The sequence below is a fragment of the Macrobrachium rosenbergii genome, chromosome 54 (assembly GCF_040412425.1).
Source record: "Macrobrachium rosenbergii isolate ZJJX-2024 chromosome 54, ASM4041242v1, whole genome shotgun sequence".
NCBI lineage: Eukaryota > Metazoa > Arthropoda > Malacostraca > Decapoda > Palaemonidae > Macrobrachium > Macrobrachium rosenbergii.
Genome location: NC_089794.1, coordinates 136,575 through 162,500, shown reverse-complemented (window position 1 = coordinate 162,500; position 25,926 = coordinate 136,575). Strand labels below are relative to the sequence as shown.

Genomic DNA, 25,926 nt, shown 5'->3' with positions numbered 1-25,926 from the left:
TTTTTTTTTTTTTCTTTTTCTGCATCTTTTCCCACTTCTATGTGAGGTCGATGTTTCTTACAGTTTTCCTCCGTCTGGTTCGGTCAAACACATCGTCCTCTGACAATTGTTTGTCTCTCAGATATCCTCTAACTACATCCATCCACCTTCGGTTTGGTCTTCCTCTTGCTCTCCCACCAAGCACCTCCATATACATCACTCCTCCCTACATATGTCTCATCCCTTCTCATCACATGGCCATACCACTGTAGTCTTCTTTCCTGGGCCTTCTTTGATAGTTCTGAGACTTTAATAGTTCCTCTTATTCTTTCATTTTGTTATCCTGTCCATTTTGTTACTCCACACATCCACCTGAGCATTTTCATCTGTACCGCATCCAGCTTCTTCTCTTGCGTTCTATACACCAAAGCTGGTCTCCCTACTGCCATATACACTCTTCCTTTAACCTTTATATTGATTCTGCAGTTGCACAAAACACCTTACATCTTTCTCCAATTTTTCCATCTAGCCTGCACTCAGTGTGTTATTTCTACATCCAAATTTCCATCATCAGCCACTGTTGAACCGAGATACTTAAATTTTTCTACTTGGTTCACCCTTGTCCCTTCCATACTAATCTCGGAGTCTCAATCTTCATTAAAACTTAGGTATTCAATCTTCTTCCTACTCATCTTTAAACCTCTGTCTTCCAGTACCTTCCTCCATTGCTCTAGTTTTTACTCCCCTACCCTTTTGTTGGTGCTGCATAACACGATGTCATCAGGAAACAACATGCACAGAGATTGGTCTCTCGTTCCTGGAGATAGCACATCCATTATCAGGTCAAAAAGATATGGACTTAAAGCAGATCCGTGATGTAAACCAACTCGTATTGGTATCCATTCAGTTAACCCAACTCTGCTTCTAACCTGCATTTTTGCTCCTTCATACATATCTTGGATCAACCTCACACACTTCTCTGGTGTTCCGTTTACTCTCATGCACCTCCAAACCTCTTGGCATGGTATTCTATCATATGCCCTTTCCAGGTATGTGAATACTATATGCATCCTTTCTGCTTTTCCCGGTGTTTTTCCATCATCTGTTGGAGGGCAAACACTGCATTTGTCGATCCTCTTCTTGGCATGAAACCAAACTGTTCTTCACGTACAGATGTTTCTCCTCTAATTCTTTAATCCATTATTCTTTTCCAGATTTTCATGGTGTGAGACATTAACTTATTCCTCTGTATTTTGCACAATCCTGGATGTCACCCTTCTCTTTATAGATAGGAACAATAAAGCTTTGTCTCCATTCTTTTGGTATCTTTTCCTGACTGTATATTTTCTTTGCTAGGTCCCACAGCATGTCTATTCCTTCTTCTCCCAGGCTCTCCCACACCTCAGCAGGAATTCCATTTGGTCCTATTGCTTTACCATTCTTAATCTTCTTTAGTGCCTTCTTTACTTCCTTCCTGGTAATAATATGTGTCATACCAGGGTTCTGGAATCCATCTTCAAAGATTTTCCTCATTTAACAGGTGTTCATAATATTCCTTCCACCGCTTCTTTATCTTATCCTCGTTGCGTAAAACTACTCCATTCCCATCCTTAACCTGTTTTATATGGGAGTGGTCTTTGGTGTTCTTGTTCCTCGACTTTGCAATTCTGTGAATTTTTGTCTCCCCCTCAGGTGTTTCCAGCTCTTTGTACATGTCATCTAATGCTCATGACTTTTCTTGTGCAACTGCCTTCTGTACTTGTTTCTTATGTCTTTGGTACCTCTCCTTATCCTCTTGCTGTCCATACTTTTCCCAGATCTTTTTTGCATCTTTTTTGGCTTTTACCACCTCTTTCACTTCATCATTCCACCACCAGGTTTCCTTATCATCAGGAGATTTCTTTCCAGATGTCTTTCCCAACTCCTCTACACCCACTCTCTTTATCACCATACTGTTGTGATTCCACCATTCTTGCACTCCCTCTCGTAATTTAACTTCCCTCAATACTTTCATTAAATTCCTGCCTCACTTCCTCCTCTTGTGTCATCTTCCACCACTTGATGGCGGTGTCTGCCTTCAACACCTCGTTGGTTGGGCTTGCCACCCTAAATTGCCCCTCGACCCTGTATTGCCAGGACGCTGGGTTCTGATGGGTGAATGGCGGCAGCTTTATGCTGAGGGCTGCCCTTGGTTGGTCCGTCAGGAGGGGCATCGTGCGGGGAGTGGGCACCGGCGTAGAGGAGCGTGTGGGATGGGGTTGCGCGAGGGAGACGTCCGCCTCCGAGAAGTTCGCGGTAATTTGTATGTGGTTGGGGATGTCTGTGTCCATGCTTATTCCGCGCTCTCACTTGGAGTGTGAGGGAACACTCGCATCAGTACTCGCTTGGGAGCGTGCTGTGGGGGTCCGTTAATGACGCTGGTGATTTGCTGAGGAGGGTCGGTAACGCCCGAATGCTTTGTTAGAACGCCATAGTTAGTCCGTTAGGGGCATGGGTTGGTTCAGCGGGCCAAGACTTAAGTCGCCGTTTGGGTCCGTTAATGGCTCCGGGAACTATTCCGGGGTCACCACTGTGAGAGAGGTGCGAAATAATGAGCAGGAAGACAAGTACTGCTGGTTTATTGATGAAGCGACCCGCTTATAAAGCGGCGTGCGGACGTCTGCGTATACGCAGAGACCACAGGTACAAAAATTTACAGGTGACCTGAGTCAAACTATTTCTCTACACAAAGCAGGACAGGTACAAACAGAAAACATGATGATTAACAATAACTGGTTGGACATAAAAATACTCTGTCACATATATGTGGTATGAGGGCAAATGAACAGATAATAAATATACAAATCACAATAATGATAATAAGATTGTGTTCGTCCGACCTGCGGTCGCATGTGAAGGCACTGCAGAAAACGGGATGTTTATCATCGAGAACCCGTAGAGTGGGGACTTTACAAATTAATTCATGTGTTATGGTGGGATGGTGAGGAAGGGGTGCCATCGTAATGATTACCATAGTTAGGTGCCATCACTAAAAAAAGACTGAGAACCACTGGCTTCAGCGGTTGGAAGTAGACAGTCACACAGCTTATAGCTCGATGCTTTGGTATATGTTGTCAGTAGTGTATAAGTTGTATTTCTTTCTCTCTTCCTTTCTGACTTCTCTCCCTCTCTCTCACTGAGATAAGAGAGAGAGTTTTTATGAATATATGTATTTGTTTTCTATGATAAATGATTTACTAATTTTCAAATATTAATATAATGTAAACACAGCAAAATATCAAGGAAAGTATAGTAAGTTAGGTAAGATTTTAGATTAATAATTGTTTTACCTAACCTTTCCCTGTCTCCAATTTAGGGGGAGGGATTAAGGCCTAACTGTCAATTATCTTAACATTTTGACATATTGACCGTGAAGGGGGTTAGCACCTGGGCAAAGAGTCTCTCTCTCTCTCTCTCTCTCTCTCTCTCTCTCTCTCTCTTTACCCAAGGGATACTCGTAGAATGTGAGAGATGGATAGGTAGATACATGGATAGAGAAAAAGGAGAGTGATTGATATATATATATATATATATATATATATATATATATATATATATATATATATATATATATATATATATATATATATATATATAATGTCTTCTTTTCCTGTAATACTACAGTGTAATATGAATATAAGAAGGCCCATAAAACACTATTTAAACGTTGAAACCATATATTTCGGAAACTTGCTTCTGTGCCCCTGTTCACTGGTAGAATATGGACAGGTGGAAAGTTACAATGGTATATATACAAAAACATAAAGGTGTGGCCTTAGGCCTCCGATGGTATGGAGGTGGTGTTTCTTAAGATGGAGGAATGTGCGGATGGAGTCCGGAAATGGGTCTGACGCCGATGTCCAACGCGTGAAACCGTACATACCATCGGAGGCCTAAGGCCACACCTTTATGTTTTTGTATATATACCATTGTAACTTTCCACCTGTCCATATTCTACCAGTGAACAGGGGCACAGAAGCAAGTGCCCGAAATATATGGTTTCAACGTTTAAATAGTGTTTTATGGGCCTTCTATTCATATATATATATATATATATATATATATATATATATATATATATATATATATACTGTATTATTGTGTTAATCTATTATCATTGTAATGTGCATAAAAAACTATCGTCCCAACATTTTTAATTGTTTAAACCAATGTAAACAACTCAGTTCAACCCTTCTCTCTCTCTCTCTCTCTCTCTCTCTCTCTCTCTCTCTCTCTCTCTCTCTCTCTCTCTCTCTCTCTCTGCCAAAGGATACTTGTAGAGTGTGAGAGATAGATAGATAGATAGAAAGAATTGGAGGTATTGGCTGGAAGGGTTAGAAGTAGCGAATCACACAGCAGGATATGTTACCTCAGTGCTGATTGGCTTGCAGCACAACATGGTATTAGCTGGAAGGGTTAGAAGAGCCAATCACAGAGCAGGATATCAGCTTTGCTAGTTTCTGATTGGCTTTTCGCTCTGTGCTTTCTGAGGGAGTTTTCCCTGTTATTTTTATGATTGATTTTAGTTTAATGTTTACTGATACTGTTTTGTGAAATAATCTATATTTACCATTGTGCATGTACTGTCAGTAGTGTATTAAATATTTTTAATGTGCTTATGTATTTTTGTTCCTTCTCTTTCTCTCTCTCTCTCTCTCTCTCTCTCTCTCTCTCTCTCTCTCTCTCTCTCTCTCTCTCTCTTAGGGGTATCTTTGATAGTTTTCACATTTAGCTGTAAGTCATATATTTTTAAGGGCAATGTTGTAAAATTACTTTGAAATTATATAAAAGTGATTTAGGATGATAGTTAATGTATATTTGGTGTTTGAACTATTAAAACAAGCAGTTATAAACATTTTTAGCCGGGGTCTTTGGTATTTGAACTATTAAAATAGGCAGTTATAACCGATTTTAGAGGGGGATGTCAAGTATTTGCGGGTTTTAGCCATTTGCAGGTGGTTTTAGTACCTATCCCCTGCAGATACCAGGGATTGACTGTATGTATGTGTGTACATAATATATATATACAGTATATATGTATATTTTATATATATAAACCATATTTTGAAATTATGGTTTTAGATGTCTTAATTGTATTCTGTGATGTGGGCTGCTCAAGGAGCGTATGTCCATGATGACATATAGCCAGCTTAATGTAAATGAAGCAGAGTATTTGGTGATGACTGGATGAAACAGGAATTGACAGTGCCTAATGCCAATTTTCTCTACTTTGCAGAGCAGCTACTTGGAACTTTTAGTGTCACAGACCCTGATTCTTGCAGTATCAAGCTTCCATTTGTTACCAGATTTGTGGTATGGTAAAAATCCAGTATTTTTATACACTTCTCTTCTTGATTTTACTTTCTTTTTGTATTAAAAACATACTATAAGTTATGGTTCATTTATTGGCTTGAGAATAACATTAAGTTTCAAAGCTTTAAAATCATCATGTTTTTATTGTAAAGGACAGTAGTTGATATACATAAATTGTTGAAACAATAAAAGGTAACTATTGTTTTTGTTATTGAACTATGTAATTGCATATATCAAACTGCAATATCTTTATCGTACTCTCATAAATTCCTTATTTGCATTGTCAATAAGTACCCATAAAATAACAAATAGGTAATTATAATTATTGTACTCACTTATAACGAGTAAATTTTTTTATATAGTTGGAATAATCTTGAATATATGTACAGGCATATTACTGGGGTTTTATAGATTGGCTTCCATAGAATAGCTAATTCCTTTCCTCCTATGGGAATACCCTTCCGTCCTCCAGGTTACAATAGCTGTGAGTAAAAGTACCAATACTTATAAGCAAGGAACTATTTTTCCTATATAGAATTATTATATTAACCAGTAAGGACCCTCATAGCAAATAGATGCCTAGTATTTTTTTGTTGTTAGTAAATAGTATTTTGTTGTTGCTAGTAAATAGTCAACTATTTTGATATACAGAAAAGCCCTCTGCAGATTCCTTGGCTCATCGTTCTCCATTATTTAATGACACATTTGAATCATATGATTGTAAAGACAAGGAACAATAATTAAACCTCAATTCACCAGATGTTTAATTTCGTTAACAAGTACTTACCCCAATAATATGCTGTGTATTTAAAAAATCTTCATGCATCAAGTTCCATGAACATAGCGGAAGGCGGAAGGAAATGTGTGTTCTTTCATATATTTTCAAAGTACATCACACACTGAAATCTTGGAGAAAAGTTCTTTTAAACTGGGTCACCATATATGACAGATAAAAGCGTATGTTGAGTCATACTGCAATTGTGAATTGCATATTAATTTGTGTAAAAACAGAGTGTCTTGATTCGAAGTATAAAGGGTCACTTGCGCTGTTGTTGACAACAAAGCCTCTTTTTGTGAAATCAGAATTTTATACATTTTTATTTTAGTATTTAGTAAATTTTTACTTTTGTGATTATTTTATATCATGTGCATGATATACACAGGTTTTACAACTCATCATTTTTACAGTGAGCATAAATTGAAGAGCTTTTTCTAATGTGAAGACCAAAAACTAAACTTATTAATAATACGAATTACTTTCTTTTGAAAAAGTAACATCCCCTTTGCAAAAGTGGCAGGTTAAGTCTTTCAGGTATTATAGTAAATTTATAAGACCTGATAACTGTTACAAGGTTAGAAACAAAAGTTATAATGAAATTTTGTGCCCTCGGCATCATTGGGAATTATGGTGCCTTTATACATTACTTTTGTTGGTTGAGAACTGAATGACTTTGGTCAAAGTACAATGACATTTCGGTTTCCTTTTGTAAACAAGAGCCTTGGGTCATGAATGCATATCTTCACAGTGCTCAGCTGACATAGTCCACAACAGATCTTTATGCATTTTATCATAAATATGAGGTAGTTTAATGGGAACGAGACCACTGAGTCTTATTTGTAGATTTCATAGGGATTGTCTAAATAGACAGACATTCGTCTCTAAGCAGCCTGAAGTCTTGCTCTCGTTGCAGTGATAAAGTGCGTTGTTCTGTTGAGCTTGAGAAGAGAGGCATCTTCCTTCCCTTAGGCAACCTCATAACACATATCAGAACACCTCTTCCCTCATTCATTCTGCGGAAATAGATAATCCTCATAGATCACAGTTCACTGATTTTCTTTCCCTCTACTTGCCAGGCTTTGAAATCACTTCCTCCTGTTTTCCATTACTCTCATATTTTCACATCCTATGGGATGGCAAGTTTTTGCTTTCTGTGGAGCTAAGACCACTTTTATTCCTATGCTGTTTTTTCCTGTAGAAGGAAAATTATTACCTCTTAGTGTAAAGCTCAGTCATTTTCTTTTTTCATTATTTTCCTTGTTTTCTTCAGTCTAAATTTGTGCTAGAGAAGGCATGAGGTTATGTTATAATCAGGTGCAATGTAAAACTTTAGAACCTTAAACTGTTATCAGCTTTAGAATCTATCAGGGCTGCGCTTATCATGTCAGTCGACTGTGAGCATTATCTCACTTGTAACTTTTTGCCCTTTTTCTGAGTCTTTTTTTTTCCATTATCTATTTGTTTCCTTTACATTGATCAACCCTAGTTTTGTGATGTGTTTGGGAATTAGTGTTGTTATTTTTCTGGCATGATTTATGGCTGGCTTGAAGTTAGTCATGTTTTTAATGGGAAAAGTTATCCCCTTTTGGTTTCATTTGTAATTGTCATTATAATGTTACATATCTATTGACTTTTGGGATGCGCTTATCCTATTCTTAAAGGTCATGCCAAACTGTGTTCTATGGATGCCTAGCAAGAACTTTGTTAGCATTTGTGTTAGGAAAGTGAGTCTTCTTTCAAGTGATAGCCTATTAAAAGATGCTTGAAATTCTGTCAACAGAAAGAAATTTGATAAGATAAAGTGGGAATTACTGTACTCTCCTTCCTCCTTCCCACATAGGCACTGTTTAATGACCCTGGGTGAAACAAAGTTGTTTGCCCAGGACCCTCATTAAAGAATTTTGTTTACATTGCAATCCTGGACAGGGCAGTTTAATCATACTTTTTTACTGATATTCTTTTTATTTGTGATGCCTGATTTATCAAAGGAGTAATATCCAGAGATGTAGGATGTTATCCAAAGAAACACATTCATTTACTCAAATTTTCTTTTTATAATATTTTTATTTATTTTGGTGTTTTAAGAATCCACTTGATGATTTTTCTGCCCGTAATGTGCGGGAACTTCATTCCTCTTTTGAGTGATGCCACTTTTGTAATTTCCTGCTCCGGGTTCCAGATGTCTTCCTGTTTTCTCAGCTTGAGACAAATGTTTTAATATAAATTAATTTGGTAGAAAAGGCAAGGGTCTTGTAGCTATTTTAAGTAGTGACTGAACTAATCTTCTATCATCCTCATTATTTTAGTTTATAATTATATCATGCATTGCTGTAATTATCTTCCAAAGCAGTTGTTTTTGCATTCTGTGGAATTGGTCCTGCCATACAAAAGGTGTAATGTTTTCCATTTCAGAACCAGTCCTTGTAAGTATTACAATGGTATCATGTTCCTCACTTCCTGTTTAACTGTGGATACTACAGGACATTCGGTTTTGGTCTTTGAAATTGAAAGTTACCTTGATTATTGCCCTTTTAAGGAAGTAAGAAACCTAGCGAAGTTCAGAATTTGCACTATTTTTAAACAAGTATCTTATCAGCTAGAATTGCAAGGGTAAAATTTCATTTTGCAATTAATTTACAGTCATTTACATTTTGTCTGAGTTTTTATGACTTCAGTTTACAGATAACATTTCACCGTCTCAAAAGGGAGTTTTGAAAGTGGAACACAGTAATTTTAATTTTTTATGTACAGTAATCTGATTGTACGGCACAGGGGGTTGCAGTGATTCTCATTGCATCCATGTATTGTAATTAATTTCTTTGATTGTATAATAAATCTTGTTGGATGTTATTATTATCAATTATTTCTTCTTTATTATTGGTTTTCTGTTTTAATTAATATGTTATTAGAGCCTGTTACTGTCACACAAAGACTTGCCATTGATATTGCACAAAATGGAATTCTATTTGCGCTCTACTCTATGTCCTTTATATACTTCATGGTGGCACTTTTTGTGGGAATCATTGTTCAGGATAACTCTTAAAATTTCTTTCATAAGAAAGCTGTTTCTACATTTCTCCAACAATTTTACAGTGCCATGGCTTTATATATGCCAGGAATTAAGAGATGAGAGTAAAACTTCTAAAATTAAAAGGCTCCACTGATGCACAATATTATTTAGTTTATTTCATAATTGTCCAGGAATTTGATCAGTTTTAGTAATGTACTCTTCAGTTGATGTGTTAGTACGCAGTATTCAGTTATGAACTTACACTTTTATGAACTTTGCATAACCATGGGTTGTTTGTAATCTGTTGTCTATTGTATCAGTATTGCTACTGTTGAATTTAATGCAGTATTTTAGAATAAGGAATATGTAATTAATTAAAAGAATTTGTTTTAATTCTGTGCTGGAGGCATTAGTCACTAACTTATCCTAAGGAATCAGGTGGACACTGGTGCCCTTCACTTGTGATAATTTCTAAAAGGTTTGTTGGATGCAGATTTTATGTCCAGATCAACATTTAGGTTCCCCTTACTTGTAATTGCCTTTTTAATTTTTATATTACTCAAGGAAACAAATTTTAGCTTGAGTAAAGGAACCTTTCAGCCCATGCAAATAAATTATGTGTTCTGCATAAAATGAAATATGTCACACAAGGTTTTTGGTAGTACTGTAGTGTGTTTAGAAAAGCCACCAAACTGATAGTTGCATGTCTAAGGCCTTAAAATGTATCCTGCACTTTTTATTTTGTTAGAATTACTCTATATACAACTTTTTATAAATATAACTGCAAAAGATTTTGCAGTCTGTATAAGTTCATGTAATAAAGGCTTACTATTCCATATTTTCATCATTGTTTCATGTCCTTAATGTTTCAAAATGTTAATCACATGTATATTAAATATAAATGGAGTAAAATATGTTCTCAAAATATTTGGATTTGTAAAATGCAAAATTCTTAATGTGTAAGGTATGCTCGGAAATATGAAATGTGTCTTGATATGTGAAACATGTTTACGTAAGTGGCATTCAATAAGTGAAACGATTACACAAGGGCCTTTCAATAAGTAATGCAACAGAATTTTTTTCTCAGCCAATTTTCGTTCAAAAAATTTGGAATTTTTTTGTGTGACACCCATAACCATTCCAGAGTTATGTATGTCATGTATTTTCATGAATTTCCTATAGAAGGCTGCAGTATAATCAGCTATCCAAAGGGCGTCTGTGACTGAGGCATGTTCCAGACAAAGAGCAGTGACAGAATTCCTTTTGGCAGGAAAAAGAAACTGTCACAATACTATTCACAGGCACTTACAGAATGTTTACAGAGACCTGGCATTGGATAAAAGCACGCTGAATCATTGGGCAAAGTGATCATCATAAGAAGAAGAAGAAGGACAAGGAAACCTGTCTGATCTCCTGCACTCTGGCTGGCTACACACATCTGTGAAACGTGCAATGGTGGAATGTACGGACACTGTTATTTGAGGTGATCGGGGAATCACAATCAAATAAATCGCTGCTCAGCTAACATCTCTGTCGGTAGTGCCAACACAACTGTCCACAGCTTAGGGAAACAAAAAGTTTGTGGCCGCTGGGCTGACCTGCACGTTCTTCCATTGCAGCCGTCAGAGCTGTATGCGGCCTGCCAAGACACAGGAGATCAGACAGAATTCCTTGTCTTTCTTAAACATCTGTGAATATTTGCCATGGTCTCTTTTTTCCGCCAAAAGGAATTCGATCGCTGCTCTTTGTTTGGAACGTATCTCAGTCACATACCCGCTTTGGATAGCTGATTATACTGTACAGCAGTCATCTATAGGAAATTAATAAAAAGACATGGCATAATGTGGGAATAATTAAAGATGTCACACACAAAATCTCAATTTTTTGAACGAAAATTGGTGAAGAGAAATGATGTATTGCTTATGGAACGCTCCTCGTGTTATGTGAATTGCTCTTGAAAGTGAGGCAATGAAAACTCAGATATGTTAGCCTTCCTTGAAAAATGCAACTCAGTGCTGTACATGGCAGATTGCAGTATAAATGTGTTGAGGTTAAAAACTCCACAGGTGCTGCCTTATTGTACGTATAATGATAAAATCAATAACAGTAAAATAATACCGTTTTTATTACTGCAAAAATAATCATAGCCTGTAACAATGATAATAATGGAACTGTAGTCACAACATGATGAGTCTTTGGAAGGAGCCAGCAAATCAAAACCCATTTTAGCAAATTGGAAGAGGATCTTACGAGGTGCACTGTAGGCATTACTAGAAGGGCGTTTGCCGCATCACTTCGGCCCTTAGCTGCAACCACTTTTTGGCTTTTTACATTTATCTCCATTCAGCATCCTTTCTTCAATCTTGCTGTCCAACCTCTCTAACTAATACTTCCTAGTGCAAATGTGGAGCTCTCTCCCAGTTCCACCTAGAGATCATTGTAGTTCATCTCCTCAATTGGCTGGATCTCTTTTTCATGTTGTCCAATTAGTACACTATGAAATGTGTTATGTAACTTATAATCAGAAGTTATATTGTAATGTGCTATGTAATGAATTATTAGGAACAGAAGTAGCCTCTCTTCAGATCATAAGGAACAGAAATATACTCTCTTTCTTTCCAAATCTTAAACATTTAAAAATGAACAAAAAATGGTTCAGAAGGCAAAGCTTTTTATCATGATAAAATACAAATTTCCAGTCTGTGAAATACGTAAAAACATTCAAGTTGTTTGTAAGTCGTGCATATATGAATCATCTGTAAGTAATTGCACAAATGTTTCAAGACTAGCATAGCCTGGTGATGCATACCTTAAGTTGGTGCCAAACTGACTACTTTCATTAGAATGGCTCCAAATGAAATTATGTACAAATAGTAGCTGCAAATGGCAAAGCTGTGAATAAAGTGAATGTCTCTCGAAACAATTTCAACCTTATCATATGGGTGAACCAAGCTGATCTGATGTCCAATATAAGGCTATTCTTTGAAACTACCAGAATACCATTACAGTATTCTGTATGTTCCAGGCAAAACATTACGGAACGTGAAATATGACCATGTGTGATGTAATTGTTAACAATCAGTCATTGCTTCTGTGGAAGTAAAAACCATTGCCTTTTATAATAGGAGATAACCTTAGGCACAAGCTGGTATGATAATTGAATTTGGTAACAATGTACAGTAGTTAACTAGTGGTAAAGGTGAGTGGGCAATACCTCTGGCTTACCTACCAGATTTGGTCACTTTTTCTTTGGGCATTACAAAGTGCAGGCGTACTTCCACATCTCTCCCTGTATGGTTGTTGGACTGGATGAGTAGCTTGCCATCCTTGTTTCCTTGCATTTGAATTTTTTACTGTGTACTTTTTGTTGGATTTTGTGTTAGTCTTATTTTTCTTTCATTTTGGAAAAGAAAAGAGACCAACAGCTGGTGCAGGGGACTTGGGCATCCATATGTTCGTTTTGTCCCCCTCATTGGTAAACTTGCATGAGAATTGTTCTTTTTCAAGGGATAGAATTTGTATGCTGTTTCCCCTGGTCCGCTTCCCAGTAAGAATTAATTTGGTACTTTGGTAAGAGGAGGAAGGGAGAGAGTGGTTCACCAGCTTTTTATGCTGTCAGACCTCTCTAGCGTTTTTCTTCCAGCTTAGAGTATAATAAACCCTTTTCTTTCACTTCATTTCTGCAAGGAAGGGGAATTCTCTGGTTGCAGTAGTTCTTCCAGTAGCTGAACCTCTGGCAAATGTTTCACTGGGAATGATTTGTGCATCCCTGGTGCTCTTTCCTTCCTTGCTCTGTTGACAAAGTGCATTTTGCAGGTCTGGGTAGGCAACCCCCGTGTCTCCAAGGAGTTACAAAATGAAAGGTTTGCACATTTTGTTAACTCAGTAAGTGCATGGTCTCCAGGCTACATATGATCTGGGAACAGGACAGGTTAATCCTCACACTCTCCTTTGGGGAGGGGTCGTAGAGCTTAACTGGGGAGGGGGTGTAGATGGTAACCAGGATTTCCTATTTGCTTGGTGTGCCTATGCTCTTCGGAGCAATTGCAACTTGAGCAACCTAGCTCGAGGGAAAGGTCTATTGTGATCTCTTCCATCTTTTATGTGTGAGAAAGGCATACAAGAGAGGAGGTGCACGTCTTTGTTCTGCCCTTCTGTCTTCTTTCTTCGTTGCAACCAAGTGTACGAGCAGAAAGATGGGGATTCAACGTCTGAACTTCTTCAGGCAGCAAAGCTGCTGGATCTCATCTGCCTTTTCCTATGAGGGATGCATCTGGTTTGGCATGATATCAGGAACATGCAAGAGAAAGTGTGAAGAGGGGCCAGCTGCTACTGAACATGAGAAAGTTTATAGATGTCATGAACCACATTTTGTGAGAGAGCTGCGAAATAATGAGCAGGAAGACAAGTACTGCTGCTTTACTGATGAAAACGAGCTGCTTATAAAGCACGATGTGGATGTCTGCGTAGTTCGCAGAGACTGCTGGTACAAAGATTTACAGGTGACCTGAGGTCAAACTAATTCCTTACAAAAACAGGCCAGGTTCATATGGAGAACACAGTGGTCAACAATGTCTGACACATAATATAAATAACTCGTTTCTTGTACATAAAACATGATTGTTCAGAAAGACAACATATGTATAGGTTACAGTTATGATGATAAATATATATTCCAATCGACCTTAGATCGATGGAAGGGCACCGCAGAAAACGGGATGTTCTCTACAGAGAACGCGTTGAGCGGGGACTTCACAATTTCACTTACTCTCCCGAGAGTAGGGACCTTGAAACTTGCAAATGTGCATTGACTATCTCTCTTGTCTTTCCAGGCAAGTGCTGTTGAGCTAACACCACCTCCTCCTTTCATTGTGCATATGGCTGTCAGACTGAATGGATGTTGGGTTATTGGTGGTGTACTTTGAGTGCTGGAAGAATCAGTTTGCAAGCAATAGTGTTATGCTCAGACTCAGACTGAGATGGTCCTATTGAGTACCCTTTTATTAGCCTACATTGTCCTCTAAAGATTGGGTAGATGTCAACCCTCCGTGTCAGCGTGTATGTAGGCTATATTGTGGTAGACATATTGCATGTTTGCACTATGATTCTCTGTGGTATTACACACGAGATGTTGCAATCCATTGGCTAGGGTTTGCATGCCAGTGCACATAAACAGGTTTGCTTTGGTATGTTCGGTTTTAATTGATCAAACAGAAGTACTGTATACAGATTTTCTACCATGAAGGCAGGTCACATGTTAACCCGAATTATTATCATGAGAAAATCTGTAGGGTGTTGAAACGTGATTTCAAGAGGTTATGTTTCTGTAATAATTTTTTGCCAATTGCATATGTTCACTCCCGGGGAAGAGCTCACGGCAACTGGTCAGGGGATTTTGTTAATGAATATTATACATTTTACATGAAGCAAAAGCTCTCACTTATTCTCACAACTGTAACAGAGAAAATGGTACAAGGCAGAACCATACAAAAAACTATGCTATTTTGTGTATCCGTCAATGTGGGAATTTTAGATTAGGCTCCTAGGCTATGCCATGCTTTTGTGCCTTGCTTCTGCTGACAGTTTTAAAATCTCATTAATTAAGAATTTTACAACAAAAAATCATTAGTCAATGGTTTTTGTACTACCATGTCCAGATCATTTACATTTACAGAGTAAAAATGAAAATTTTTTAGCCTAGCTTCTCATTTACAAAATAATAAGCAACTTAAGGTTTCCCCCTTATGTGTTTAACTTAAAGGTTACTTTTAAACTAAGTAACCAATGTTTCTTTTTATTAACATTTTATAAATATTTTGAATGAATTATGCACTACAGCAGGTTGTTTAATGGAGAAAAATGTACTTCAGGGAGAGGAGGGTGGCTCTATCAGGGTCCTCCTTAACAGCAGGTTCTTTCATGGGTAAAAAAATATTTCAGTGAGAGGAGGTTGGCCCTATCAGGGCCCTCTGTAACAGCAGAAAATTTCCCAAGTTATCTTTGAGATAGGGAGGTTTTTGTGTTAGAGAGTGGAAAATGTCTTACTCCACCGGATAGTAATGTCACATTTTTTTAAATCTGAAGAAATAAATTTTCCAAATTATCTTCCATGTTAAGGGTTTTTGTGTTGTAGGTTAATGGAAAATGTATTACGCTGCCGGATAATGACACCACATCTTTTTTTTATGGCTGAAAAAATACATTCCTCAAGTTATGTTAAGGGGGTCTTGTGTTGTCAGGGTGTGGAAAATGTATTACTCTGCTGAATAGTGACATCAATATTTTTTAAAGCCAAAGAAATAAATTTTCCAAATTATCTTTCATGTTAGGGGGTTTTTGTGTTGTAGGGGAATGGAAAATGTATTACCGTACTCTGCCGGATAGTGACATCACATCTTTTTTTTATAGCCAAAGAAATAAATTTTCAAATTATCTTTCATGTTGGGAGGGTTTTTGTGTTGTAAGGGCATGGAAAATGTATTACTTTGCCAGATAGTGACGTCACATCTTTGTTTTATAGCCAAAAAATAAAAAGATTTCCAAATTACCATTCATGTTAGGGGGTTTTTGTGTTGTAGGGGAATGGAAAATGTATTACAGTACTCTGTTGGACTTTCCCATTTGCATTTAATGCATCTGTAGTATCGGTGCATTTCCCAAAGCCTGCTTCAGTCCTTGCAAATGCTTTTTGTTGTGGTTCCATCCTTTCCACCTTTTTCAGTCATCCCTTTTCCACTGGGTGCTGCAAGTTTTTTGTAGTTGTCCACAAACTTTGTGTAGTGGCCTGCCAGACCTAAGAATGATATCACTTTCATCTTTGTCAGTGGTGGTGAAGCATCATGGATCTTCAGCACCCATTACAGTTGACTTAATGTCAGGAATTCCACTTTGCTTTATCTGTTGGTAACTCTTAGGTCAGATAGTCATTCCTGCTTCCCTTTAAGTGTCCTTCCCATGTATGAGTTAACACAAAATGGTCAGTCTCTTGGCCCAGCTGGTATCATCCTCATCACCCTGTTGAAAGTCTCTGCTGATTTCATTAAACTCATACTGTAGGGGCTTTTAGTGGACGAGCTGTGGGCTGTCTCTCGGCAGCTATGATGTTACCGCCTTGACACATGCTCTGTCTGTAGTTTGCCCTCATCCAGTCAGCATGTATTATTCTTTGTATGCACTTGTAGAATAAAGATATTCAACCAAACATGGTGCAATGAGCTCCTCAAGAGCCACGCATCTCCAGCAATGGCCCCACCTCGCATGAATATACCCAGAACCCCAAGGACTCGAAGGCCATCTGTAGCCACCCACAGAACCTCAATGATCCCCAGGAATATCGTTCCATCCATACTACAGGCTCAGGCAGTCCTATCAGCACATCAACAGGCGATTCAGGTGCTTCAGGCTGACCTCCCTTCCGAGGATTCCAAAGTTGTCAGCCCCAGAGAAATGTGAGATCGAGATGTCTTTGGGGGAATTCTGGTTCTGGAGGCGCTCAATGTCCTGTTGGTTGCAACTTTGCAGGTGGCCACCTACAGAAGCTGTTCATCATGTCTGGCTATACTGCATCCCTGCCCTTCAATGGGCCCTCGATGCCAGGTTTACTGATGTTCAACAGTGTAATCTCACACCCAAGGAAGCTCCCGATGCTGTGGAAAAAATAGTGCTTCAATTATCAAATCAGGCAGTGCAATCATCTGATTTTTTAATATAGTTCAAGGGCCATATCAGTCAGTGAGCAATTATTTCGTTAAGTGCACACAGAAAGCCACCGATTGTGATTTCAAATGCCCTAATTGTGATTTTGATGTGCCGGAATACAGTAAACCCCCCATATTCACGTTCTCATGATTCACAGACTCACGCATTCGCGGGTTTCTCTGTGGAATATATCTAGCCATTATTTGTGGAAAATTCGCCCATTCGTGGTATTTTTCACTGAGAAATATTCACTAATTACTGTATTTTCATATAATTTTCATGAATAAATGCACTTTTTGTGATAAAACTATTAAAATACTCAGGTATATGCATTTTTACAGGGTTTTTCTGTGTTTAAACTATCAAAATGGGAAGTTCTAAGTGTTTTTAGAGGGGGTTTTAAGTATTCGCGGATTTTAGCTATTTGCGGAGAGTGTGGGACGCATCCCCACGAATACGGGGGGTTCACTGTACATGTTATTACGCAAACTTAAGGTAGGGTTTAATAACGAGGAATTAAAAAGCCAAGTGTTTCAATCATTTAATATCTTTAATAATACTGATACTTTACGGGCCATGTCCTGTACATTTGAAGCGGCCAGCAATGATGCTAAAGGCGGGAAATCTTGGCGCGATTTTCCTAATATGGCTGGCACCAACACCGACTTGGAAACCACACCAGAAGCTACAAGGACCAGAATACCAAGGGTAATATGAACCTCACACACCATAGCTGTAGTAATTGTGGAGGTCGACATGGTCGGAACAGGGCCTCTTGCCCAATCAAATCCCTCACATGCTATAGTTGTCAAAAGGCGGGACGCCTGAAGAAATATTGCAGAAGCAGTAAGAAGAATATGGAGGGCCCTACAGCCTCTATAGGCATTTCAGGAGCCATTGTACTGGCTGAAGCCCACCATACCCCTCAACCCACGATCTTGAAGACAGCTAAACCCTTCTACTGTTCATTAACAGCCTGTAAGGAACTGGGTCTAGTACTAGAGAAATTCCTAGTACCTTCAATGACACAACTCCTGCTGCAACGGCTACCATGCCTCCAAAACTGATGACAGTTTCTCTTCTACTTAGAGGAGAATGTTCCAGGACTCAAGGGATGGTTATTGCAGCATTTTTCATCCTCAGCGTTCACCTCAAAGGAACTTCTACCTGTGATGACAGGTCAGCCCAGTGTTGCCGAAACGTGGAAATCTGGCCTCCGGTGTAGAAGTTTTCATGCACAAGATGATCAGGAGCAGAAGTGGGGTCTTCATTTTACGGTCCACCACACAAGTGTGGAAAAAATTTCCACACTCTTTTTAGGGGCTTATTGTGGTCAGATATATTATTTTCTTATATTATTCATTGACCAAAATTCTCAGTCATTTGCGTATTTATGTGTACAGTATCTTTATATGATAATGACTGAATAAAGAGACATCAAAGAATGGTTGTTTACGCCGAATCATAAAGCAGCAAAAGTCGATTGAGTGATGTCTTATTGACATGTTGAGTGCAGACGACGACAGAGTGACAGCTTTAGGTTCCATCTAATTAAGGTAACTTAAATCTATTTAAAATTGTTTTAATAAATGTAAAAAGTGATTGTGATTAACTTGATAAGGGAAGTTTACAGGAAATGATCTGTAGGCTGTGAAGGAAAGCATATATTGTTTTATATATATTTCACCGATGGTTGAATGAATTTAAAATTTAGGCGAGCGTGGAAGTCATTGGTGTGGAAATGTGGCAGCACTGGGGCAGCCTAATTTGCATCCATCTCAACCCTGGAGCAGTACTGTTCGCCTACCACATTCCTGTGTCAATCCCTAAGCCCAACTTGATGAAGCCATAAAAAGAGGGATCCTGCAACCTGTTCCCCTGGAGAGGCAACAAAATGGTGTGCTCGTATGGAGGTAGTAGCCAAAAAGTCAAGCCAGCCCCGACGCACCATCGATTATCAGTGACTTTACACATGCTGCATGAGAGAGATGCACCATACGCCTGTGTCCTTTGGCATGGTACTGGGAATCCCGTCAAATTCTTTCAAGATTGTCGCTGACACTTATTGGGGGTTTCATCAAGTAGAACTGGATGAGGAAAGTCGCAAGCTTACTACCTTCATCATGCCTTGGTGGCAGTACCAGTACCGCAGGACACCCATGGGTCACTGCTCCGCCTTGGATGCCAACACACGTCAATTCGTTGACACCATTCAAGAGGTACCCTGGAAATACAAGTGTGTTGATGACACCCTTTTCTATGATGCAAATGTAAAGCTGGCCTTTTGGCACACCTATGACTTCCTGGTGACGTGTGCAAGAGAACTAAAGAAACCTCTAGAGAAACACGTCTATTGGGATGATCAACTACAGACAAGATTTGAACAAGCATGGGATGCCATATGCCAGCTGGCCAAAGAGGGCCTTGCATACTATGATAAAGCCTGCCCTATGGTAGCAATTAAAGACTGGAATAAGGAAGGGATAAGTCTCAACATCCTCCGGCAATATTGCTTGTGTACCTCAGCTGCAAAGGACGGATGGAGGATTGCTTGTGTGGTAGCCTTTGTCTTATCCCCTCCGAGACAGGATATGCAGCTGTGGAAGGGAAGGCTCTGGTGGTAGTTTGGTGCCTTAAGAAGGCTAGACTCTTCCTATTAGGATGCCCAAACTTCACTATCGTCACGGACCACCGCCCACTTGTCAAGTTTCTAGGTAATAAGGCCCTGCGAGACGTAGCTAACCCTAGGTTGTTTAGACTGAAGGAAAAAACCCTACAGTTCAAATTCGGTTAAGTATCTGCCAGGAAAAAGGAACTGTGCCGCTGACTTCCTGTCACGGTTCCTTGCCCTTAGGCCAACACCTGACACAGACGACGCCGAGATGGACGAAGACCTATTGATAGCGGTTGTTTCCGCTGCTACTGAAGCCCTAGACCAGTGGTTCTCAAGCTATTGTGAGAGTTTTTGCGTGGCGGTCTCTTTACAAGTTTTAGATTGCTCAGCGGATCTTTTTTAAATTAATTACAATTAACATTACAAAATATACTGTACAGTTACTGAAACAACACATTTTTATCAAACAATTATATATTCAGAAAATGGTAACATTAAGGTACTGAAACAAAAACTTTTTAATTTGACAACCAATTAATTAATAAGAAAATGCAACCTATATGGAACAGAAACTTTTTTTTGGCCAAAACATACAGTATATAATAAGAAAATGGCAACCTTAGTTATCAAATGTACGTTCAATGGGATGGGTGCATTTGCTTTGCCTGAACCAATTTTTCTAGATTTGGCTTTGTTTTGGCCAGTGCAACTCTCATATCATTTGTGGCTTCTAATCTGTTTCGGGATTTTGTTTTGATGGCAAGTAGTGTGGAAAATGCTGACTCAAACTCATAGGTGTTGCAAATGGAATCAGCACTTTTAGAGCCATCTTTGCAACACCGGGATAGGACTGTGTCATTTCAATCCAAAAATCACTACGGCACATTTCACGGAAAATATGTTTTGCACCTGCATCATTAATCACTTCAATAAATTGTTCTTTTATTGAATAATCCTCTGAGGGCAGATCATTAATGGAGAGTAGAAATGATTTATTGATAAACTGATAGTATTTTTCAGAATTTTGTAGGGTAGGAAAATAATGAGTTATTTCTTCACTAAGAAGTGATACATGTTGTTTCATCAACTCAATGATATCGTCTTCGACGTTAAGCTCATTCTCATCAGTATAATATGTATATCTAACAGTGGAAATGGAGCAAAGTTACTCTTCTCTAGCTTAGAGTGCCATATTTCGAGCTTTATTTTGAAAGCAGTCTTCTTTTCATGGCAGTGGAGCACTGTGATCTCTTTACCTTGCAGCGACAAATTGAGGGAATTCATGGACTCAAATATGTCTACCGAAAATGACAGGCATATAAGAAAACAGACTTCAGAGAATTTTGCATGGATGTTTTGCTTAGTGTCTACCAAAAATTGCTGCATTTCTTCACGCAGTACGAAAACTCTCTTCAATACTTTGGAAAGACACCTTATGTGTGAGTGCAAAAAAGAGTGTTTCAGATACTGAATCACCAAAACAAACGAGAGTTAAGTGTGCTCGCTTTAATGAAGTTAGTTGCTTTAATCACTTCATCGAGGACATTGGTCAACTCATCAGGTATGGTTTTCATTACTAAAGTTTGGCGGTGAATAGCGCAATGTGTACCAGTAATATCTGGCGATTTTTGCTTAACCAAAGTTGAAAACCAGAACGACAACCAAGCATTGCTGGAGCTCCGTCAGTACACATAGTCGAGTACAGATATGACAAAAAACTCTTGAGCCCTCCAAATATTGCTAGAAAAGGTTTTTCAACTGATTCTGGTACAATTTGATGTGGAGAATGACATAATAAAAGTCTACTAATTTCTGACCATTGGAAAGCTGTCAAATCCAAGATGGCCACCAATACATTAACATGCAAATAAATTTCTTATTATTTACTTTAGAATGATAATTATGATGTCTAAACTTAGGTTTTGAGGGTCGAGGAATGCAATGGAAGTATTGAAATCATTGAATTTTAATGATATAGGATCAAACAGCTGGTTGCGTAGTTCATTAAAATTGTCGTAAGCGCTACATAAACCCACATTACATTACAAATTCATTAAACATGAACAAAAGTAAGCCATTGCTCAAAAGAAGTGCGCGGGCATTCACTGGACCATTTGATAGCAAATCCAATTGTCTTTTCTGTGGAACTAAAGTTACATTTAATGCCTCAGATTTCAGTTTTGTGAAGACAGATAATTTTGTTAAAACAATATTGCAGTGTTGTAGTGACCGTTCGGATGACTGGGGTGTTACGGTGAAAGGTCGAATTGAGTACTATGGTTGTGACTCACATGCAGCCGACTGTTTTTATCACCACTCCTGTGATGGGAACTTTCGATCCGGGCGTGATATTCCCCATAGGTTTAAGGTGGAGCCAAATACAAAGCAAAGAAAATCAGGACGACCCAAAAATGAAGACCAAGATCAGGCCTTTTCGAAAATGTGCTCTTATCTTGAAGCTAATGATGAGGAACAATTGACAGTGCCTGCCCTAAGGGATAAAATGAAAGAATATCTTTGCAGTGAAGATTCCTTTCCGTATGGCAATCAGTACTTTGAGAGAGCATTATGAGGATCCAATATATATAATAGAAGGAGAAGGCCAAAATGATATTGTTACAATGAGGGAAACAAGTTCTCACATCCTTCAATCATATTTCATGTGTGATAGGGACACTGATGAGGAATCCCAGAAGGGAAGAATTATCAAAACTGCTGCTAGACTTATCAAAAGTGATATAAAAACTGAAGTTCCCTCTGTTACAGACCAATATCCAGGTACAGATACGCTAGAACTTGATATTGCTTTGAAGTATCTTCCAGACAGTCTTCGCACAATACTGGATATTTTGTTTGTGGGGAAAGATAAGAGCCAAAAGGTTGCAGGGGTTGGACAGGCAATCATTCAGGCAGTACGTCCTCGAACTGTTCTATCACCAATACAGATAGGTCTTGCCTTACAAACACATCATTTGTATCGTTCAAGGTTCCTTGTAGATAATTTGCATAAGATGGGATTTTGCTCATCATATAGAGAAGTTCTGAGATTTGAAAAGAATGCTGCTGACACTGCTGCTGTAGATATTTAAGAGGTGCGAAAGAAACGAGCAGGATAAGGTTACTGCTACTTTATTCATGATCCGGGCAGTTTATATAGCGGCAGACTGGCATCGTACCGTGGAATACAATGGAAACCTCAGTGACCTGAGGTCGATAATAAATAACAATTAATATAGCGAACCAGTACACTTTACAATGTAAGAACAGACAGAAATGGAATTGGATACAATCTTGATGCCTGTGAAAGAAGAAACATGTGATACATTTTGACAGCAGGTAAACAAAATATATACATAGTTTAAATGATTGAACTTTGCGTGACCTGATGCGTTAGGCGTGACTAATTGTAGGCAAAGAAAATGGGACATCGTCACAGAAAACTTGCCCGACAGAGACTTTACAATTAACACTTTTAGCAGAGACTTCATGAATGACTTTAAAGATGACTTTACAGATATTTTGGGTGAGGGTATTGATTCAGGAGATGTGACTGTTCTGTTCGCTGCTGACAACGTTGATCACAATATTCTTTCAATCGATGGTAGAGGCTCCTTCCATGGGATGGGGATAATTGCTGCCTTGACTCTAGGTCAAAAAGAAGACAAATTGTTTCAAACTTAAATAAATAAAAAAAGAACACAAGGATTGACATAGTTGACTATCAAATTTTTAACCATGCCTGCCATAAGGTAGTGTTTAAACAAATAACAAAAAACACAAAATGTGATCAAACATTGGATATTCTATGGGAACTATCATTAAGCTTTAAACAGGAAACTCCAAACTGGTCTGGTATGATGCATATAATTCATCAGGGGTACAAACACCCTGGTCAGTCCTCAATTATGTATCTGCCCATGATTGACTTGTACTCGGGTGACAAGAGCTGCCTTTTGTCCACACTGGAATTTATTCATAAGCAAGCAGTAAAACATGATATCACACCAATAATAACATTTGACCAGCCCCTGTACTGGAAAGCAAGAGAGATCATTGTTGATGCACCTCAGAATAGCCATTTGAAGGAAATAGTTTTCTTGTTAGGTTGCTTTCACACTCTAATGAACTTGTTGGGTGCAACTGGATCCATCATGAATGGTACAGGTCTAAAAGACATTCTACAGGTGGTATATGGTGAAAACTTAGTAGATCATATGATGACCAGATCTAGTTAGTGACAGACCAGAGGTCGCATCTTTGGTTAAGTGTGAGGATGCATACTCATCATTGTTGTCAGGTCAAACATCCTTGGAGAGTGTTATGACATCAGATTCAGTGGTTAAAATCAATCTGGAATTGGGAAAATGGAAGTCAGAACTTAGTGATAAGTCAAAGACAAGTCATCTGTGGCTTAATTATCAGAAGATGTTGGGAGTTGCAAGAAGATTGATCATGGCAGATCGCACTGGATCTTGGTTATTACATTTAAGTGCTGTTTCTGAGTCTCTCCCAATATTTGCATCAGCTGGCCACTAGGCTACAGTTATCTCAAGTCTGCACATTTCTATGTCCAAGAGATGGAGCAACTAGAGCTCACTCATCCAGACGTATTTCAGAAATTTTCCAATGGTCTTCATGTGATCCGTCGTAGTGATCGGTACTGGGCAGGCCTTTGTTCTGATCTTGCTATTGAACAAACTTTAATGAGGTCACTAAAAACCTCAGGTGGACTGACTCGGTGAAGTGGTAGGACAGAAGAGCAGAGGTCATTGTGGACAATGTCAGCTCCCATCACTGCTGAGTATAACAAGGCAATGCAGGAATTAAACGACCTTTCCTACACTACCAGTGATCAACATAAAGATTTGACCAAAGCAAGGATGAGGAGGGACGCTTCAGACCTACAAAAGCTCAAGACCAAATTACTATCTTGTTCACCCTTGTCAGAAGACTCCTCACTGCAGAATGTAGTCAGTGGTGTAGTCGCAAATCCCAACGTAAATGTTCTTGAATACGAGTCCATTGGAAAGAAAATAATTGAAAATATGATTGGGCAGTCTGCTTTCAGATACTCTTTTAAGAGAAAAGATAAAGCCATAACGCTTGGTGATGTTTCTGCTATCAAGGTTGCACCAGATCAAAGTATTGATCCTGCCCTATTATTTCAGAGATTATTGGTAGTGGCAAAAACAGGTGAGCTGTCACTGGAAGATGTTACAGGATATGAGCTTAGCCCATTCCCTCCAGCTCTTTTCGAGATTAGAAATGCATTTCGTAAGCCAGATAAACCACAGCTCGCTCACGCTATCTCAGACCATTTGAAAGAAGCAGGTGTAGATCCACCTCAATCCGCTCCTCAGACAGAGCACTATGTCCTTGATGGAGGGTCCTTATTACATCGAATACCCTGGAAGAAGGGAGATAGCTACGGCGCAATAGCTGAGTTATATACAGATTTCACCATTCGAAAATATGGGGTGGCAACAGTAGTTTTTGATGGCCATAATGGAGGTCCATCAATCATCAAAGACAACACTCACCAAAGGTGTTTAGGGCAGAAAGTTCACCCTGTTGTTAGTGTTACAGCAGAGACTTTGTTCTCTGGCAGGAAGGAAGAGTTTTTGTCGAAGGATATCAACAAGCAAGCCTTAATTGATCTGATCAGTGGTAAACTTAGGAAAAGAGGATGTGTTGTCATCAACTCACCTGGTGATGCTGACACAGATATTACTAAGGCTGCAGTTGAAGCATCACAAGTCCATACCACTATGTTGATTGGAGAAGACACAGACCTCTTAATTCTACTCCTTCATTATGCACAGACAGATAGCAGGGACCTTTATCTCAGGTCGGATAAATCAACTGCCACAACAGTGTACCACATCAACAGTCTGAAGTCAGTCCTAGGAAATAAACTATGCTCTCATCTGCTTTTCATCCACGCTTTTACTGGATGTGATAGTACATGGCGCATCTTTGGTGTAGGAAAAAAGACTGCATTTCAAAATTTAGTCAAAGGTAATTCTGTGTTGCAATCTTGTGCTGATCAACTCCTCTCTCCAAACCAAGAACAAAAAGTTGTAAGGACTGAGGCATGAGTGACATACTGGCTGGGTGTTTACTGGTTTATTGGTAGTTCCTTACTGAGATAAATGTACAGAATCTTCGAAGATGTTATTGACGCGTGCGAGTGGTAAGGTAGCGTCTACACACAGACAGGTAAAAACAGAGGTACAGTCGGGGAAATGATTTGTTTTACCCCTTGAGTCCACGAGACACTGTAAATGGCAACGCCGCTTTTGTTTATGTAGTTAAGTAGTAATACTATTAGCTGATTGGTGAAGACTTCTCCTTACCAGTTAACATATATTTACTTACTTTATTTCACGAAAACTAAAATACGTAGGTAAAAAAAATGTGTGAACGATCTGCAACGTGAAAAATGGGTTTATAAGTGTTTTTTCTCAAGATTATATAAAACGCTTTAGAGGAGGG

The 25,926-nt window shown here is 38.7% G+C and overlaps 1 long non-coding RNA gene across 1 annotated transcript in view; it reads left to right on the top strand.

Moving 5' to 3' along the window:
- Nucleotides 1-9,963, top strand: part of LOC136834722 (uncharacterized) — a 51,104-nt gene extending 41,141 nt beyond the window's left edge. The window contains exon 4 of the long non-coding RNA XR_010851858.1: nucleotides 5,255-9,963. This is a non-coding gene — a long non-coding RNA (uncharacterized lncRNA). The remainder of the gene's footprint in view (nucleotides 1-5,254) is intronic.
- Nucleotides 9,964-25,926: the final 15,963 nt, after the last annotated feature.